Source organism: Monomorium pharaonis, chromosome 10, assembly GCF_013373865.1.
Source record: "Monomorium pharaonis isolate MP-MQ-018 chromosome 10, ASM1337386v2, whole genome shotgun sequence".
In the NCBI taxonomy this organism is placed as follows: Eukaryota; Metazoa; Arthropoda; class Insecta; order Hymenoptera; family Formicidae; genus Monomorium; species Monomorium pharaonis.
The window spans coordinates 6,384,773-6,405,450 of record NC_050476.1 but is presented as its reverse complement, the minus strand read 5'-3'; the positions used below and the strand labels follow the sequence as shown (position 1 = coordinate 6,405,450).

Below are 20,678 nucleotides of genomic sequence, written 5' to 3'. Positions count from 1 at the left end.
AAAACAAGGAGAATACATTTATTTGTCGACATAAATTATCAGAGTTGATAAGTATCGCGTGTTTTCAAAGAGTAAATCATGAAAAAGATAAAACTTTTCCAATAATCCTGCAATGTTTTCAAATTAAGGAAGGCGGTTTACGGAGGACAATAGCAGTAAAATTATACTCAAGAAAACGCGAAAGCCACCCCGGGACTCCCGCGAGTCCTAGTATCATCGAATGGAGATGTAATTGCGAATGGAGATTAGCCTCCCGGCGCTATCTCGGCAGACAGAATCTCGCGAGACGAGAGAGCGCATCTAGTTAGTACGTTTACGACAGTTCGCGGTAAGGAAGGAAGGAAGGAAGGAAGGAAGGAAGCGAGACGTACGGCAAGCGGGCGCGCATTGCCATAAAACGTAAGCACGGAAGATATCTCCAAGTGTGAAATATTTCAGTCTAATCCAGCAATATCATAAAGAACGCCCGGCGAGGCGGCCGCGCGACGAGGCACCGAAGTCGTAACCAGGCATTAGGGCTGTTTACAAAAGGCCCTTCGATGCCGTCGCGCGAAATCGTTGTTACGGTCGGAGGGACTTGGGAGGTGAGGATCGACGGATGCGGGAGCGGCACCGGCTGCGAAACTCACCACCTGGGGTCCTCCTCACCCTTATTATCAACAATCGTAAAACGCTAAATTGAAAGTCCTCGAAGGACTTAAGGCGGGGAGGAAGCATGCACCGCGCGGCAGAAAAGAACGGCGAGCGGGCAACAAACAAGATCTGCGGTTAGGGCAATTTCGGCAGTCGGCATAAAAGGGCACTTTAGAGCGGGAATCGCTAATACGCGATCGTAAAATTCATTTCTGTCTGCAGCTGCGGAAGAACGCCGTAAAGGATGAATATAACAAACTTCTGCGGCGCGCGTAACGTCGCGATTAAGTTAGCCGCGTCTGTACGAGGCCAGGAGACATTAAAGGCAAACGAGACATAAAGAAGAATGGGGGAGCGCGGGAAAGAAAAATAACGTCAACTACCGCGACTGTTTTTTTGCGTCCGCTTTCTCGATAAATAGAGAATCCCTCGCGGTGACTTGGAGAAAAAAGTTAACGGGTGGCATCGGGAGGATCTCCGACTACTTTCTCGGAGGACGAACGAATTCAATCTGTCTGAGGTGACAAGACAAATGTGCCGCTGCACTCCGCCTCGCCGTCCCGATCTCCGTCCTCCTCCCGCAGGACCACGGCCACGGGTCAATTAGCCAAAAAATTGGGGCGTCGCGCCAGTGAATACCTAGAAAAAGTAATTCGATTGAAAGGGAGCGGGCTATAGAGATAAGTGAGAGAAGATGCCAGTCATCCCTCGGTAATTAGTCAAGGGTCGCTTGAGTGCCGTGAGGAATTCCGAGTCGAGTCCGAGTATCATCCCCGGGCAGGCCGGAGGGGCCGAAGGACGAAAGGATAAGCCCGGATCCGCAGGCCAGATACCGTGGAAAAGTCTCGCGTCCGGCTTGGATTTGATTGATTAGCCCCGCGCGGAATGGAGTGTCGCGATTGTTTCCGGCAGAGTAATCGCGGCTACTTACACGAGAGCAAACGGCCGGCCGAATTCTCCCGCTAATGATAACAATGGACATAGGATATCTCTGCCCTCTAGGCAGATACGTAGTTTTCCCATTTCGTCAATTACTCGTGAATGCAAAAATAATGTCGCTTGATAGATTGAAAATATCATCGCGAAATAAGTTTTGCCTGTTTTTTTATATTTTTTCAAAAGAATTTCTACAACATGACGTTTATAATACAGGCGTTTTTAAAAACAGGATAATGGCACATTTATGTTAAACAATTACGGAAAATTAGTCACATGAAAGGAAATTTATAAAAACTGACGAGCTCGATATCGCTTTTTTTTTTCTATTATTTTCCGAACATGTTTATTTGCATACACGTAACATTTTTCAAGATGAAGCATTAAAAATCAAAAGCATATCCCTGTTAAGTGATTAAGGAAGCCAATAGAGCGCGACGTGTACCACCAATTATTCGCGTATAATGCTTTTTTACTGTCGCCTCCTGAAAAATGTATCCACCCACGTGTGCATAATGGAGGCCGCGGATGCCAAAATCGAAACTCCGAAATGGCCGAATGCCGCGTTTCATTACACGCGGGCGCGGAGAGCGAATGCCAGGGATAATACATTTAATCAAGGGCGAAAATGGTTTCGCCGCGCGAATTTCGATTCATACGCGGAGTCGCATCACCGCGCGCGCGTGTGGAACGCGCGATTTTTATTTCCCCCCCCCCCCTGCCCAGATATATCCATTAAGCCGCGGGTATTATAACCATGCCGCGCCGGAACGCGTCGGGTCTTCCAAAATACCATCGGGCATCATGAATAGCCCGGATCTCCATTCGACGGAACGTGACCCGTGATCCGCGATGAGCCGATGGTCGTGTCTCTGTCCGCGTTTCATAAAGAATGCTAACATTCGGAGCGCTCTCGCTGCACGCGAGGGCGTGAGAGAGAGAGAGAGAGAGAGAGAGAGAGAGAGAGAGAGAGGGGGGTTGGGGGTTAAAATGTCAGCGGCGATGAATGGTGCGAGCTCTGGGTGTCGTCGGGAGATAGGTACGTGACATTTCGCGGTGTATCCGTGGCCGTTGCGGCGTCGAATTACTAGCGTGTAGTAGCACGCCGTTGTAGCACGCGCACGTGGTGTGCGCTACGCTTACGGTACCCGGGGAATGTTACGGAGATGCTTCCAGGGCACTATGGACTGTCGGCCAGTCCAGTGGGCATACGTATTGGACTCCGGACAGCGGTCATCTGTCACTGTCAAGCCCCACCACCACCACCGCCCGGCTGCCTTACGGTCGGCCGGGTGGCGTCAGCGAGGAGGAGGACGACGACTACGAAGGGAGGATCGAACCCTCCCGTATTCCCCGGTAACACGTGCCGATGTCTACGCCCGGACCCCGATCGCCCGCGCATCGCTTCGTACATATTATATACGCGTGGATATATATCGTGAGACACGTAATGTACGCGCACGGTTATAAATAAGGCGCCATACTGCGTTAATTACAATCGACCGTCGGCGGCGTGTCGGCGCTCCCGGTTGCGGCCTCAAGGTTGCTTCGAGCGCTTGATGGAGGCTCGCTAACACGTGCCACCCCTCCGCGTTTCGAGTTGTTATTTTCCTCCTTCTCGACCACATCACGCGAGTTCATCGGGCGGACGTTCGTGCGCCTAATCGAACTAATTTCGATACACGCGATTAAGCGTCGTTAGCGAGATGATAGGCAGAGACGGAGAGAGAGAGAGAGAGAGAATTGATGAGGGAAGGGTTAATGGATTGACGTCTCTCCTCGCTCGCTTCCGCGCTCGCTCGCCAATCGCGTACGTCTAATATACGTCTGTAAACGTCGATGAGATATCCCGCGCGACGACGTCTACCGCACCGCGGTAGGTAAGCTACGGTTGCCATCCACCTGATTGTGATACCCCGTACGAGAGGCATCTCTCTCTGTACGAGTGGTACAATACCGGGAAACCGCTTAATCAAGGCAGAACGGTGCCTCGGGCTGTACTCAAGTTAATGCGATATTTGCGAACGTGAAAGGTTAGCAAACCGATCCATAATTCAAAATCAACAATTACGCTGCGATGCCGCGGTCGCTCGTTCTCGCAACAGCTCCGCGCGCTTACGCAATCGACGCGATCTATATCTAATTTAGAGAGCGCTCCGAGGTACCGTGCGGGAAAAGTCACCAAACAACGAGGAGGTTTCCACCAATATAGGGAACGGTCGATTAATTCTGTTGCGTTCTGAATTATTTGTTCGCCCCGGTCGTCGGGGGAAACGATCGGCGCGAAGGTCGTCGCGAGGTAGGAGATACGCTACGAAAATAGAGTCACAAGCCGCACTAATACGCTCAGAAAAATCATCATTTATCACGGATAAGCGGGTTACGCAAGCGAGCAATTAGAACGCTCGCCGTCCGCGTTCGAAACGGAAGACGCGGATCGATATTCAGACAGCGTTCTCGCGCGCCGGTGATGCGCGCGTGTCCGTTAAATACCGGCGCGACTCCTTGGGCTTGCATAGTGATTAATAACTGGCCGTTCACGTCGCATTACTCATCGACGTCTCGCGCGCCTCGTAGACTTCCGCCAGACGAGGCGTTACGAGCCGCCGCGTTGCGGTTTCCAACTAGACGACGAGACCCGGCCACCCACCCGCTCGCCTAAACGCCGCAAATGTTATTGCAGTTTCGATGACGCAACACCGCGAACACGATATTTTTCTCTCTCGTCGTCGTGATCGACCTCCTATAGATCGTATGTCAAATATCGTTACCGCACGACGGCGGTAAATATTTACGGTCCGTGAGAGATACAGCGGTGTACCGCACTACCAAGCGGACTTTACAACTTTTCGCGAAATTACCTTCTCTCCGCGTTGTTGTTGTTGTTGTTGTTGTCGTTAATCATTAGGAAATGGAATCTCGTATCCGTACGAGCCTCACAAAAGCGGACTATTATTTGCGATAATTCATGTGAAGCCCGGCATATCCGCGACGTTTCCGTCCACGGAGGGAGGAGAGACGCGTCGCAATCTCTCTCTCATACGCAACGTAGTTGAGCAAAGATTAAGCAAGAGAACGGGAAACTAGCGGCTTAATACAATACTGTCGTCGTTAGCGGCAATTGTCCCTTTTCACGTTTTCGCCCGCAATCACATCGCCGCGATAAATCATTAGGTCATTTCGCCGCGCCCTGTAATTTCATATACACACACAATGTGCGTTCAAAAGGAAGCGCCTCCGACGCGGGGACGGATTGCCGACGTGTATAATGACGAGGTTCTCCGAGTAACCTTCCGTATCCGCCGGAAGACGGTCGGCATTTCGGTTCGTCGCAACAATATTTTACAATCTAACGGATTTTACGAGCAACTCCCAACGGTCCCGCGGCTCTTCAATCTTCCTCAACGCGCCTATGAATATAAATACGAAGGCGGCGGTGATTTATGCGGCCGGGAAGGAACGAGAAAAGAAGCGGCAAGAAGACGATTCGATACTTCGGGACTCATTTTATGTCGCGGTCAGTGTTTATGCCCCAGATTTTAGCACCTCCCCGAGGGCATTCGAGGTTCCTCCCTGTTGAGAGCTCACCAATTTTTACGACGGCACTCCACGCCGCTTTTTACTCCCTTCTCTCCCGCTTGACTTCCTTAAGAACGACCTCTAGCCGTTAGCAAACGGTGTCGCAAACCGGAGAAATGAATCATAGCCAGGAAGATATGGAGGAAAAAAAAAGAGATGAGGAATAACACGTTTAAAATTTAATAAACGCAAGTGTCTTGGGTTCTCGGTTAATTTGTAGTGTCAATGTTGCTTTTTTTTTTTGCTGAATAAAGCCACGAATAGATAGAGTCAGAAATCTGCAAAGAGCTTTGTAGATTTGATTTAGAGATAGATTTCCAAGATTTAATACTATTATATAATACTCAGAGTCCATGAGATAGATATTCTTCTTGCTTTTACGGAGAAAGTTGGGAGAGAATGATTCTCGTATCCTGCAATTTGCATGCGTAGCAAAATGCAGCGGGCACTGTTTACACTCCGGGTACTGTTTACGTATGCGGGGCGCAATCAAATGTACCGGCGTAATTTCCAAACTTTGTGCGGAGTCGAAATCCAGCGCGGAGTCGTTATTAAGCCCCGATAAGGGATCGTTACGCGCGCGGCCCATTGTTGCCCGCAAATCTGACGTGCGAGAGCGGTCATCGATCGGGGGTGGGAGGGGGGGAGGGAGAACCGCTTTCTTTGATCGACAGGTAATGACAGTTTAAATCGTTTCGACAGCGACGGCGTAACCGCTGTCGCGGCTGGTTTAGGCTCTTCGTGGTGCAGCGCGCCAATAATTTCCCCGGTGGAACAATAATCCTTTCCGCATGCAGCCTATAAGCTCCGTGTATGCGTGCGGAGACCGCATGCAATACGCGTAATGCATTTGATCCGCGCTAAAACGCATTCGGATGCGCGGCTCTGTCGTTTCATGCGCTTACGAACTTCGGCCTCAGCAAAAATCCGGATGTCCGCGTGTTCTGAAAGAGAAGCAGAGAGCGAGAGAGAGAGAGAGAGAGAGAGAGGGTTTCCGATGAGTCGCTAGAGAATCACGATTGCAATCGCTATAATCGGTTTCGTATTTTTAAAGCTTTATTTCCATTAGCTCCGCTCGGGCCGTTAAGCTCGTTCTATCAAATAAAAAAATTAGCGACATATACACCCGTTACGTGTGCATTAACTCAATTTTTTTTAATACTTTATATTATACTGTCGCAGGGAATAAAGCATTGTGCACGATATGCTTTAATATCTCGCTATTGCGTCCAGATTCAATCTGGATGATAAGCAAGCTGTACGAGAGTGACCGGACTTGTACTATGAGATTTTTGGAAGGATTTGTTACAATATCATCGGAGGGGATGGATTCGCATCGAGGGGCGAAACGTTTGGAAACGCTTTCAGCATATAACTCCAACTATTATCCTCGTGATTAATAACCGCGTCATGACTTGACTCCGACTTAATCCTCGGAGATGGTTCATATATTCCGCAACGTTCGATCCGACCGTGGAAAATGCTACCCGACAAATTACTCGCTTCTATTTCGTATCGCATAAACATTATTTTCTCAAAAAGGAAAATGCTGTTTCAACTGTATCCAAAAGATATTCCGATATCAAGTGGAAGAAGAAGAAGAAGAAGATGCATCAAGGAACTCGAACGAGTTCGGAGTCTCTGGCGTATCCACATACGGAATCTCCATTTCCTCCGTCTCGCGACGTATTACGGCGCGGCGCGGCGCGGCGCGGAGATCGATCGTCCGTATGCGGATTCCAAGCACGGCGTACGAGCGAGTCGTACGGAAGTGGAATGATGATGTTTCGAGGAAGGATCCTCCCGCTCTCTCTCGCTCCGGTGTCGACCTCCGCCGTTCGTCTATCATTCGGTAGGCAGATCGATCCTCGTCGAGTTTGGCGGGTAATACCAATCGCGTCGCGAAAATCACGCTTATATTGCGGGCATATAGAGGAAGAAAAGAGAGAATGCGCGAGGGCAGCCGCGGGGGTGGCATCGAGTTTGATAAATGACGTGGACTCCACTTCTGCCAGTCGGAGGGGTGTGAGTGACTGCGCCCGATGTAATCAACCGTTGTATTATATAACGGGGTGACTTCCCAGATTAGAAGGGTCGAGACAGCGTCGCTTCGTGGAAAGAGTGCCCGTAACCGACTTCGAGAGCGTAATCGAATTTGATCGCGGCAGAATACACCTACGATGCTAATTAGCGGCGAGCAATAGGTTTCCAGGCTTCGCGAAAGCGGGGGAGGAAAAGTATCAATTTTTAATGCTGACGCTATACCGACGAAACAGCTCCCCGTAATCGAAACAGATTTATGCTCCGCGTCGCTTGCAATTATTTTCTCAGCCGATGCTGTTAAAGTCCGACATGTTGTATTCGCTTTAAAGGAAAGCGATCCTTTCGTAAAAAAAAACTATTAACGCTACCTTTTCGAATGGGATCCAAAGTTCACGAGCGCAAAGTCATACATTCAATATGCCCTCGCGTTACGGTGCACGGTGTAATTATCGAGGCCAACAGTTAAGGACGCGCGGTAAGACACGTGTGTTGCGGCAATTATCTTAAGGAGCGTGTGTGTGTCCAAAGCGCTCCTCGAAAGACGACGCGCGAGCGGCTAATGTCCGGCTAATACTCAACGTGCGTGCACATCGCGCGTATCGCTCCGAGGTCGGAGGACCGATGGGAAGGCGGGAACGGCGCGGGACGGGAAATAATAATGTCAGAGCTTAATTGTTACTCTCTCGGTCACGCCGGCTGTACGGTTACTTGCGCACAATTTTCTTACTGCCCGTTAATGATGCAAGAAGTCCCGGAGCGCCGCGCGGCGCAAGTGCACATAAAACTAGCCATTACCACGGCCGCCTTTACAGCGCTTAATGCTAGCCGCCACCGCTAGTCGTCACGCCGCGCGCCGCTGCCAGAATAGAGCGCCACGAACCCCGGATCACTTTTTGCGCACATTCGGCATTACACTTTATACACCGTCGTATACCGCGATAACTAGTTCCACGCGCTCGTAAAAGCCCCGGGCGGACTCCACCGGCCGTCTGCGAATAATTATTTTTCATTAACAAAACGCCCGTCGAACGTCGTTTGGGCCATCCGCGCGCTCACGCGTCTCGCATTGCTGGTAATTCGGCTATTCTGCTCACTCGCCGAGCTGCCGTAACGTTTTGCTCGATGGTAGATTCGCGCTGGAATAGTAGATTGTACGATACAACGATGACATTCGCAACAAGGCGGAGAGATCACCACCAGGAAGAGGCACTCCCGGTTCCGAGATTACACCGAGAGAAAAGTTAATCTTAATAAACGAGGGCAATCGGGAGGGCCTAGGCGAAGGTGGTTGTCGCCGCAAATGCTCGGCGCATGCAAATGCGCGCTCTAAAGCTAGCAAGCGTTTCGTCTGACCCACCCTAAGAATTTACATACCGCTGGCTCTCTCTCACTCTCTCGTCGCTCTTTCTCACTCTCCGGGTCCAATCCGAAGCCTTTTGTCCGGCGCGGAATGTCCATCAACTTTTTGTCCGTCGAGGACGAGTAAATAGGAGAGTCAAATGACCAGACGGGGGCTTTAACGGCGGCGGCGAAATGGGGCTACCGGCCCTTTTATTTGCTGATTCCACGCGGATTGTTTCGTGATTTAGCATAAATGTTTGATTAGATTCACCCGGCGAATTCGGACCCGATGGGTCAAAGGAGAAATTCTGTTTGCGCGAAGCGCCGTCAATGGCCATCCAATCGAGCGCGCGTAATTGTTTAACGACCAGCTCCGACCCTCTTCAAGATCCTACAACGTGCATTAAAAAATAGCTAAAGCCCCACAACCGATATTTCTGCCGATAACGACTTCCTGAATTTTAAACGACCACGTAACCGACCGATCTCCGATAATAATCCGAATAATCCGATGACAAGCGGATGATGAGGAGACCGCCTCTCGATCGGTTTGCCGAACGTGATTAAGCCGGATCGCCGGTTCGTTTGCCAAGTCCGGCCGTCATCGAGATCTCGAGATCTCATAAGGAGAGACGAGAGAGCGTACGCTGATATCCAATCGGTCAAGATAACTCCACCGGCATGGCGAATTCAGTTAGTGCGCCGGGAGTTAGATTGGGCCATCAGTTTAGACAATAGATGCTGGTTGTGCGTTTAAGGTAATCCCTCGTGAATGGTGTCCCTCTGGTACTTAATACATTGTCCGCTCTGATGGCCGTCCTTTACAACCTCGTCGCAGGGCACACCCCGAATCGTCGCAGGGGCACCCCGCCGTTGAAGATGGCCAGCATTAACACCTATTTACCATGAGCGCTACCCAAGAACCCTCAACCGTCGGCAACGTTTGTCGGAATTTGGCAGAGGACAAATAAAAGCGTTTATGCAACTTGGATTATATCTTACGTAAATGACGATCATTATGTGACTGCTTACGCGAAATTATCTCAACGGATAAAAATAAGTGTTTGCATTTTGGCTTAGGAACGAGTTGTACCTGAATGTACCTGAACGTCCAGCTGAAAAAATAGACATTTTCAACCGCTAATCATAAATTGTCTTCAACGTCAATTGCGTGTACGTTTACGTCGAGTTTTAAAGTCACTACTGTCACGGTTCCTTCGTTCCTGTTGTTCTCCCCAAGGTGGCCGGAGAAAGGACAAGCGCTTGGAAATGCATTTGACGTCGGGTACAAGCCAGCGTTTCTTCGGCCAGTCCCTGGGGTGCGATAAGGTTCCGGACAAATGACCGGTCAGTCAGGACAGAAAACTACTGGCGGGAAAATCAGCCCTCTAAGTAAATTCGTATCAACCCCCGGAGACGGAGGAGAGAAAGTAAGACAGGGGAGCGGGTGATCCGTTATACGAGATTACCGAAGTAAATAACAGGATCTCTCTCTCTCTCTCTTTCTCTCCGGATGGGGTGAGGAAGGCGAATCGCATTACGCATAACCAAATTTCGGAATAATCGTGGTCACGCTCGCGGATCGCACGACCCTCGATCATTCACGCTCCCGTGAATCTTCGCCCATCGTTCGCGGGCCATCGCCCATCGGACTGTCGCGAAAATCGCTTAATGTCCATCGCATCTTTTTATGCAGTCGGAGAAAAAAATAGTGCGCATATAGGGGAACGTTTGTTGAGCGTCGATTCGATTTTTCCCGTTCGTTCCGACCCAATTACACGAGGAAATCACACGCGCCGTTTATGAAGTGTGTGTCCGGAAGAGTACGGAGAGAGGAAAAAAAACTCTTCCGCCTGAAGTGCCGTCTGAGGGATTAGATGGATTACCGGTCTCGTGATGCTGCGGGGTCCAGAAAGTCGATAAGGTACGTTTTCCGTGAACGTATTTGCTCGATCGCCGGACAGCGGAACTCAACGGTAGATTTCCTCGACGACAAGATTAAGTAAGTGGAGAGCTCCAAATTACTTTGGAGATAGGTTCGTAATATGGCGCATAACAGGATGAAAGAGTTTTTTTGTTCGCATGTCGCAATGTAAAAACATAATATTACAAAGTGTTTCAAATATTTTGTATTTTAATCGCAATTACTATTGTATGTGCAACTAAATTTAATAAAATTATAGAAACTGCATTGAAAAAAAAGTAATATATTCAATAAGATATGTTATTGCGGACTGCCAATTAATACAATAATATATGCTATTGCAGTATCAACATTGTACTTGCATTAATAGCAAATATTATATTGAGTATTTTATGTAGTTGGTAGCTCGCAATCACATATGTTATTGGCTATATTACTTTTTTTTCTGTGTGTAAAAATCGAATATTTATCACGTAAAAATTTAATATGTAATTTTATGAAAAATTTAATATTTTGCATTAAAAAAACAAACAACGATATGACGAATAATTCCGAGAGATATTATAAAACTCCGGTCTCAAAAAAAATCGAATACGTAAATATTGAAACGGGAATAAGATATTCTTTCATTTTCCGCGTCCGGTTAGATCTATCGTCGCAAATAATAAGCACTAATATCGGAAAATATTTCATGTCAATCCGCCGACACACGAAATATTGATTTCTTCTCTCGTGAAAGCTTCAAACTCTGCCCCATCGCATCTCTTTCCCGCCATTTGCTGCTACCAATATGCATTCAAACCGGAATTCCATACGCTCGCCGCGTGTCGCGGGCTCGTTTCGACTCCGCGAGATGGATTAATTAATCAAACCGACTCATGTGCTCGCCGGGGGGAAAAAACAGTCTGCGCGGTCGATCAACGTTGATGAACAATTGCGAACGGCGCGCGAAAAATGATCGTCGCCGATTTTTCGCGCGCCGTTCTTTCTAATAATATTGGACACGTCTCCAGGCGCCGTGGGAAGCGTGAAAAATAATTTAAACGATGCTTATTTCGTGTCCGATATTGGAATTACCGCGGGGAAACACGATGAGATTGAACGCGAACCCATTAGAGGGGAAACGTTATAATGGACGGAAATTATTTATCAACGGTATATATCTTCGTTAATTTTGCACATTACATTAACGATGGAAGCATTAAATAATCTTTCAGTTTATTAACGCATTAACGCATGTGTGTCTCTAAACACAGAATAACCATAGAGAAAATAGTTAAATATAAAACGGTCACTACTATTAAAATTACAGTTATCAGTGATAAATAATACCTATCGACCATCATAGACGATCATATATATTTGCCGCTTTAACTTAAATACATGACGTGACGCGTCGTGAGACAGGACTACAATTTATCGTTTCGAGCGATTGTTTAGTGACCTAAACGTCTTCTTTGTGCATAAGTCTGAAATGACGTATGTCGGCCGCTAACCGTGTTCGATTAGGATCGACATCCTCGGACGATAATTTATTTATCTTCGCGTATGACAATCGAAAGACTGATCGGTTCTGCCGGTGTAGGTTGCCGGAGAAGCAATCAGCTACCAACGAACTTCTGACTCTCCTTCTATGAGCGAACGTTCATAAGCATTTGAATGGGCCAATCAATCACGCAGGCTCCTCTCTCCCCTCCTCCCTCCCCCCTCTCCTCTTTGCTTCGTTCTCTGTTCGTTCGTTCTGGTGACGTCACACTACAGTCATCCCCTATTAGTGGGGTGTGATAGCGAGCAGCTCGTGCGCGGCGGGTCGTAGAAGAACGGCGGAGTCAGGCGGAGGAAGGTGGCGGTGGTTGACAGTTCCAACCGAGGGGGGTTAGGTAATTATATATTCCAAGGGTGTCTCGCCGATCAGTCAATGTTTCCGCTGCAGCTCTCCGACAATGGACCAAAGATAGAAAAAGCTTATCTGTCACTGTGCGCCATACTTCCTTAGGGGAGCGGAAAGCGAGACTTTTAATTCGCGCCGCGATCGCCGTATCTGGCAATGAAAAATTAAACTGCCTTCGATTCGATCGTCCGCGCAAAGGGGGGAGGCTGTTTAATTGTCATGCTCAACATGGGAGGTACAGTTTTAAGTGAGACTTAAAGCTGGCAGCATCACGAAAGAATCAACATGTTGTACTAAATACTTCGATCGCTCTCTAACAATAAGTATCATATCGTTTGTCCTTTCTTCCATAAAGCCCACGCGACCAAGTACGCCAATAATCGCCATAATGGTATTTGATGTTAATCGGGCTTTGAGTGCGAGTTCACGCGACGGTCGCATCTCGAACGCATGAGCGAGTTGATTAAATTCAAACACCTCGTAGCCCGAATGCCAGAACGAGCTGATGCCGACGGGAGACCGGCTGTGTGCGTGAGTTCAAATATGCTCATATCGGTCCCGCTCAAAGGACTGAGGTAACTCTCGCTGTCCGACAATAGTCACGCATGATAATAGCATACCATCGGAACCCCTCCCGTAGCTTGACAGCGTCCGGTCGTCTGGAAGGAGCAAATACCAAAATCGTCAGATCGGCTGCGACCGTCGAAGCCGCGCATTCTCGTCGCTGCCGCTGAATTCTACACACGCGCGCTTGCGTCTGTCCTTCAATGTGTACGAGGTAACATACGTACAATCACGATTTGATGTAGATCCAGGTTTTAAAAAAATATTGCAAATAAGCGAAATGAATTCCATTTTTCGAGATATAATTGTATTTAGAAACGGAAAGTTAATAGCATTCCAACAGCTTCTATTTATTTTTCCACGATTTATGTTATCAAACTTTATAACGTCACATCACGTACAAGAGTTACATAGGGTGCGTTTAATTGTGTTTGTAATAATTATAAAATAAAAAAAAACAATATATCGATTTAGCAGGCACTTAATCGCATTTAACGCTAATATAAAATTCCCAATCCAAGATAAATTACTCGATCCAAGAATAAATTCAGCCGGCATGAACCCTTGCCGAGGCTCGTCGGATTGTATTGTCGGGGGAAAAATCAAAAACAAGCCCGGCGATTTTTACGGCCGTTTAAAACTGCAGTTTTGCCGGAGAACGGCCCCGCGTGTTTTCGCGCCCGTTGCGTCGCGTCGCGACGTCGGCGCTCGGTTAACGTATCGTGACGTTTCATCTAGTGAATCGCGAACGAGGCGTATGACAATCCCGGTTCGCGATTTAAATAATCGCACGCATGACGACCCGTCTCTCGCATAAACGCATGACGGTTTACGCTGTTATCTTTCTCTCTTTTTTTTTTTCACCCCTCTCCTCTTCCCCCGCTCGTGGAGATTTCTCCGATGCACGAAGTCTCCGGTCACGAAAACGTCGAAACGGCGCGGTCGACGCGATGCCGTCGCGTCGCGTCGCGTCGCGTCGCGCAAGAGCAATCTAAAATCTGTCAGGGCTTTGATCGATGCGCGCCGCTCGCCATTTTAATGCCTATCACCCGACAACAAGCCTCACGTGAAATACGAGTTAACCCCCGGGGCGTTTCTCACCCTCATCAAAGCGCGATCATCCCTCGAGGAATTCAAAACGGCATCGGCGGCGCCGTCGTGTGAAAATGTTTAAAATCATCTCGCGGCCGCCCGCAACCCCGAATCATTATCGGGAATCATTATCATATTTGCGGTATCGCTCGCACGCGCCTCGTCTATTGATTTTTCCCAGGTCAGCCTCGGGATTAGGAAGACCCCGTAAACACAAGGGTGATAATCTCCCCGGATAATCATCGCTACTGCGTGAAATCTTTTTAGTTGCATCCTGTTAATACGAATATATGCGTGTGACCAATTCGTTAGAATTACTTTAAATGTAATACCGAAATGCGTACCAATATATATGAACATATATCCGTGTGTGAAAGTGCGCACGATTACGCGGTCTTATTCGACAAAAACAACGTACGGGCCTACGTGGCTACGCAAGAAAGATCCCCCCCGTGCGTGGACGAAACCGGGGATAATCACGAAAATATTATGGTAACCCGATTGACCGGACACCGCGCTCGGATACGAGCGGTACATCGAATCATCGTTAGGCGGAAGATGGGATTTACCGGGCCGCTGGAAAAACTCGGAAAATCCAATGAAGGCGGTCTAATCCTAACGGAGTCCCGCGGCGGAAGGAGCGTGAGAGAGGCGCGCGAACTAATGACGATTTCATTCGCCGGGAAAATTCGGCGCGACCGGCGTCGGCGTCCCGTGAAAAGCGCAACATAAAACAAGCCGAACGCGGCTATTAAAACGCTATGAGAGCCCGACGGGTTGAGCGTCCCGGCCGGGCGGAAAATTTCATTCCGCGTTACTTGCTAAATTTCACTTAAATCACATCGTCGTTCCGGCATTTCGCCCGTCGCAACGCGCGGCGTAACCAAATTTTGCCCGCGTGCCGAATTACATTTGACAGATCGACGGCATCGTTCGCCGAAATTACACGATATCGCGCGCGTGCGCGCGCGCGCATCGATTTAATAATTCCATTCGAAGGGTCCTAAAAACTGACACGACGCGCGGACGTGTAACTGATCCATTTTCGCATTACCACTTTATGGAGATGCATTTGCCGCGCGATATGAGGTCCACCGTGATTGCATTTGCGTAGCAAATTGTTGCAAACAACTATTTATGAATATTCCATGTTACAGCGCAAGTCGCATATGCGGCCGCCGGATATAACACGCGTCCTTGCACAAAATCATAATCACGTGTATTTGCGTGTTATTACATGAAACATACTGCAATTTGCTATCCGTAACGAAATTTAATCGCCCAATTACGCCCGGCGGAGACAATAGCGGAACAACTGTTTCCCGACGGTGCGCGCGCGCGCGCGCGTCCCTCGGCGAGGATCCGATGGCTGAGGTACGACGTATACGGCGTGGAAACGGGGACGGGAAGACGCAAGGACGGCGCAAGGGGCGCGACATATTTTCTGTAATTCACTTATGGGAGGAAATAAATCCGCGTGACAGTACGTGCCGGCGAGAAAGATGAGCCCCCGTAGATTTGATGGGGCGAACGCTCCTCGAGAGAGCGAGACACTCGTAAAAGACGCATCCGCGCTGGCGAGCATAAAATTAGAAGAATGGACTTAAAAGGATTTGAAAGGATTGTCGCGCACGCGGGGGCCCCTCCCCTCTTTCCCCCTGCCTTTAGCGAAAGTCTCGTTCCCTCTCGTTCCCCTTTGTTACCCCTCGCCCGCTAACGTCCGTGACCCTCGTAGAGAGCTGCAGATATAGAGTGAATTGAGAGGATGCGACTCTCCTTGAGCCGAGCGAGCGGAGGAAAACGATAAGAGGAGAGAGACGCATTTTGGCGTTCTCGCCGGAGCCGTCGCGATGCGCCCGGCATCGGAACGGGAAAACAGTATTCCTCGTAGTATGAAACCCGGAGCAGAGAGCGAGAAAGGAAAATGTATATCATCGCCTCGAGAAATGGCACGCTCGTATCGCCTAGTATCACGCGAGCGTACGTCTTCGTGGAAGGCTCGGCGTAAAATTTTAAGAGAAAACGTAGCTATGCGTTATACGTATGTACTCGGAAATAAGGCTTGAGAAAAGAGAAATGCGAACGACAGTATCTTTAATATTCGCTATAAAGAATGTGCCAGTGGGAAACACTTTACTCCTCGAGATAAAAGTAAAAAAATTAATCTGTACTTGGAAATAAAGAGAGTATTTTTGAAAATTACAAATTAGAATTTGCAAATTTTTTTTTAAATAACGTTTCATACGTCACATGTATATAGTGAGACAATGAACTTTCGTTAATGGAGAACGAAGAATGTGTATGGAATCTATGGACAAAGATACACTCCGAGGTTGGCGACAGAAGTACGCCGTCTTGCGAAATGAAGCGGATTTTCGGGCGATTTAATGGGAAGCGCGGTAATACGAAGACAAAAAGAAGAGGCTTGATAAAAGCGGGCGTTGGAACTAATGACGGTGCTTAAGAAAAAGCTTAATGGATCGTCCTCGAGGCGCAATGATGTGTCATTTATAACGTTACGTTACGCGCGTGTATATATACGAGATTCTCCTTCCCTCGAATTAATTGCTGTCCAATTAATGGCTCGTCGTTAGCGGAAGGGCCACTAAGTAGTCGTGTCTACATGATTGATTCGGACATATTCCGTGACCGACGAATACGTGAAGATTAAACGCTACTCTTAATGCGCGTCGCTGTTCGCATAAGTCTTCCACTTAGCATTCAACGATGTAAAAATCGCCTGTTCTTCGTGACCATTTAGAATATAACATGGTAAAAATTTATTTTTACAAGTTTTTAGCTGTAAGATGCACTAGATCGAAATTTTACTTCGATATCCGACAATTGCATTCAATCGACAAATTCTCTATTTTCCTGTTCCGAAAAAGCTTCCGCTTGAAATTTATCTCTTATTGTTTCGACAATCTGCAGATGATATCTGAATATGATCTGAATTGCAATTGAATTGGATCTGCATTGTAGAATGCGATGCAGAATACATGACGTATATATAATAGTATTGTATCAACACATATAGTATAATACCGAGCAATTATGCAATACAGAAGTTGACGAGACGATAATTTACGTACTGTCACGATCACTACCTGCCAATAATACGCTGGGCGCACTAGTGCCGCCACACGTGACCGATCGTCTGTCTATTTGGCGAGCCGATTTTTCCAAGCCGCGCATGAGCGATCGCGTTCGATCCGTGAACGTGTCGGGGACAGGCGACTACAGAGTTTATTAATTTACTCAAGCATGGAAATCGTAATTAGCCTGGACATTGGTGACAGGAACAGGCTCGCCCTTCGGGCAGACGTGTGTCGATCTACGTACACGCAGCGTAGAGGATACCTGGTGGCCTGGGGCGGCCCGAGAACAAAGCCCCCATTTCCTGATCGATGATTAAGCGGCGTCGGGTTGCGGGACTCACGGAGGAAGAGGAGAACAGAGAGAGGATAACTAAATAGCGTTAATTTTCGATATTGTTCGACGCATGCAAGTCAAACGATTTTATTGTCTATTCGATTCTTTTCAGCGTATAAAATTATAAAAATATTTCTAAACTATATATAGCTTCTGAGTAGCCACTTATAACTGGTAAAATTATATGTACTATAAATCATATTTTGTTTTCCGACAAATACAAAGAAAATTTTGCATTGCACCTGTGCAAAGCTAAGAATCGACGAGAAAATGTTATTCATAATTTTGTGTCACGCAATTAATCATAAAATCTGTAGACAGTTAAAAACAATGGGATATAAAATAAAGCACAAATCAACGATTCATTGTCCTAATAAGTATTCTCCCATTAAACCGATCAGCTTTGGATGGCGACGCTTGCATAGCGATTTACAACCAGGGGGCCGGACCTTTATTCGCGACCTGCTACAATCGTGACTTTATTGCCAGCGCGCTATTCGCAAATGCGCGTACCGCGTATAGACAGGCCGAATCACGCAATTACATATTACAATCGCTAGCAACTAACGGCGAGGCATTGTCGCCTCATCAGGCAAAGCGTGACGCTCGGTTGGATTTGCCAATTCTAATCAAGCCGCGAGAGCGAGATGTCTAATCGGGGGCCGGGCGTTAAAGCGACGATCCCGGAGCCGAAATTAACAATGTTGTTAACAAGCGTAGCATCCCGACAATCCCCGGGTGCTGCGAGAGTGCGCGGATATTCCGGGCTAAAAGCACCGAAAGCTGCCCTCCCGCCTCCCCCCCCTCGTTCTCTGCGGGAGATAAGTGTGACGACCTGTCCAACGGGGTACTTGGCCGAGGGGGAAGGGTTGACGCAATCAACGTAAAACGTAACGCCGACGGTAACAGGGATTAGTTATCTTCAGCACCCTCGTGAATATAGCGCGGTGGTACAGCCTCGTGCTTATGGCAACGGGCGAGGAGGAAGGGCCGTGGGGGCGCGGGAGCGAGGAGCGAGCGGTGAAATCACTGGCGCAGCCTTTCCTAGTAATTACACCAAGAAAATGGTGTCAATAGCCACGGGAATGGGCTGCTGACGAAAATCGGTAAACGACAATACCTCGCGATGGTTATGACCCCGATCTGACGCGATAATGCCGATACTCCGCCGGGAACGACGTCGTTCGCCACGAGAATCGAGACGTTAACGTCTCAGAGGGTTCGCCTATAATCTACGCAAAAATGCGCTGACAGGTCCTTTACTTCGGAAATTATGCGAAGACATCGGCTCACGGATTGTTGAGCAGGAATCGCAAATGGAAAACTGCCATAAAGCCATCCGCGCGATATTACCGAGCTTCTAATTCTTTTGCATTAAAGTTCTGCATTAAAGGTACGCGGCGTCGACGTGACGCTACGCTGTAAAGTGTTAAAACGCGTCTTTGATCTACGAAATTGGTTATCACGCCATCGCATTTTTGTGTATAAATATCTTACTTAAATATTTTCACAGTTTATTTCACAGTGGTACGAAAACAAACACCCTGAAACCTCGAGGGGGGGAAAAAAAATAATTCGCGAACACAGCGACAAGGAAACAAGACCGTGCGTGTTGCCAACAGCGTACTCGGTCGCGCAATTTCCCGCGGCTTTGATGTAACAGGCGGGCGGTAAAGCGCGTACAAAATTCAACGCAAGACCGAGGAAAATGGATAAACATCGGTGGCCGATTGAACGGGTTCCGGCGTTTGTTTTCCGTTCGCTGCATCGGTCGTGGTGGTGGTGGTGGTGGCTTCGGGTCTCGATAAAACGAGAAACAAAAGGGAACGATTGACGGTTGCGCGGGCAAGGTGTTAATCCCTTTTACAATTCCCGATAACGTCATCGGCAGGGCGTTCAAACGACCCTTTGACGCACTCGAAAACGCATCGCCGTCGCGCTTCAAGTGTTTTTTGCGCAAACGCAAAGCGCGACGCGCGACAACCGGCGACGGCGACGACGATAAATAATAGACGCGCGGAATTATATTGCTTTTGTATTCATATTAAGGCTACGCACCGCGGTCGTTCAGCGCCAAGCCTGAATATTTTCCTTCTATTCGGGATTAATGGCTCGGACGTATTTTATAGGGAGCCCGGCACTGTCCGTGCGCGATATCCATGCAGAAACTGACCGCTGCCCGTTTCTCGCATGATATATCGTCGGAAGTTTAAAAGTAACGCGGGGAGAGAGGAGAGACGCGAGAAGGGAGGTAAGGCAGAGAGAAACAGAGTGGCTGTATATCGGAGAGTGACCTCACTTCCCCCCGGGGACATTTAAATTCCGAAATTCTAACATTCCGCGTGCGTTTCTCGGCAATTCCGCGGAGGATTGACTAAGATGGTAAGAAACGGACGGTGAAAAAGAAATATTGACTAAACTCCAGCTTATCTGCGCGATGATAAGACGCTCGCGTTCGTCGGTGAGCTATGGCGGAACGTCAAAGAGAAGAACGATCGAAAGAGGGATCCCTCTTGTCTTTAGACGGCGTCGGTGGCTGTTGAGAAATGAAAATGATTTTTCCCGCTCTAACGTCGAATGGATAAACGAATTATCTTGTGTTCCCTACAAAAACATATTACGCACCCGAGAATAGTGGGGTAACACAAACACATTTTTATCCTGTGACGAGGAGCAATAGCGGGACCATTTCGCTCTATAAATTTAATTAATTTTTTTCAAATGAATAAATTTTATTTTACTTATTAAAAAAAAAGGGAACAATTAATTCAACATATAAATTAAATTAAAATTAAATTAAATATAGATTTTCTAAAATTTCCCCGTTTCCTATTTTTTAATTAAAAGAGAAATGATCGCGCAATCTGAACAACGTTTATGAGCGGGACCGTGAAAAGCAAATAGAAATTAATAAATCACCAGCGCGTATCGAAATAGTGAATATAACTGTAGCGATAGTTGTTCTGTGTGTGATCCGACACAAGTATCACGATGTACCTACGCGTGACACTACAGTTAATCGAAATTTACTTTCGCACCCTCAGACACGCACGTGCTGGCAACACGTGCTGCTGTCGGGGCCATCTTCCATCTGTCAAAAATCGACAGCGTATACGTGCGGGTCATACATACGCAAATGACAAAATTCTCGCGATTACACGCAACCGCTGCCACGCCACGAATTGCAGAGCACAACTGCTGACGGGATAAATCAATATTTATTATCAAAACAAGCGCATTCGA

General features: G+C 47.8%; 1 protein-coding gene across 9 annotated transcripts in view; it reads right to left on the bottom strand.

Annotated features, from left to right (window-relative positions):
• The window catches only part of LOC114255312, a 285,016-nt gene that overhangs the window by 173,364 nt on the left and 90,974 nt on the right, over window positions 1–20,678 (bottom strand). The gene's annotated exons all lie outside the window — the stretch shown is intronic.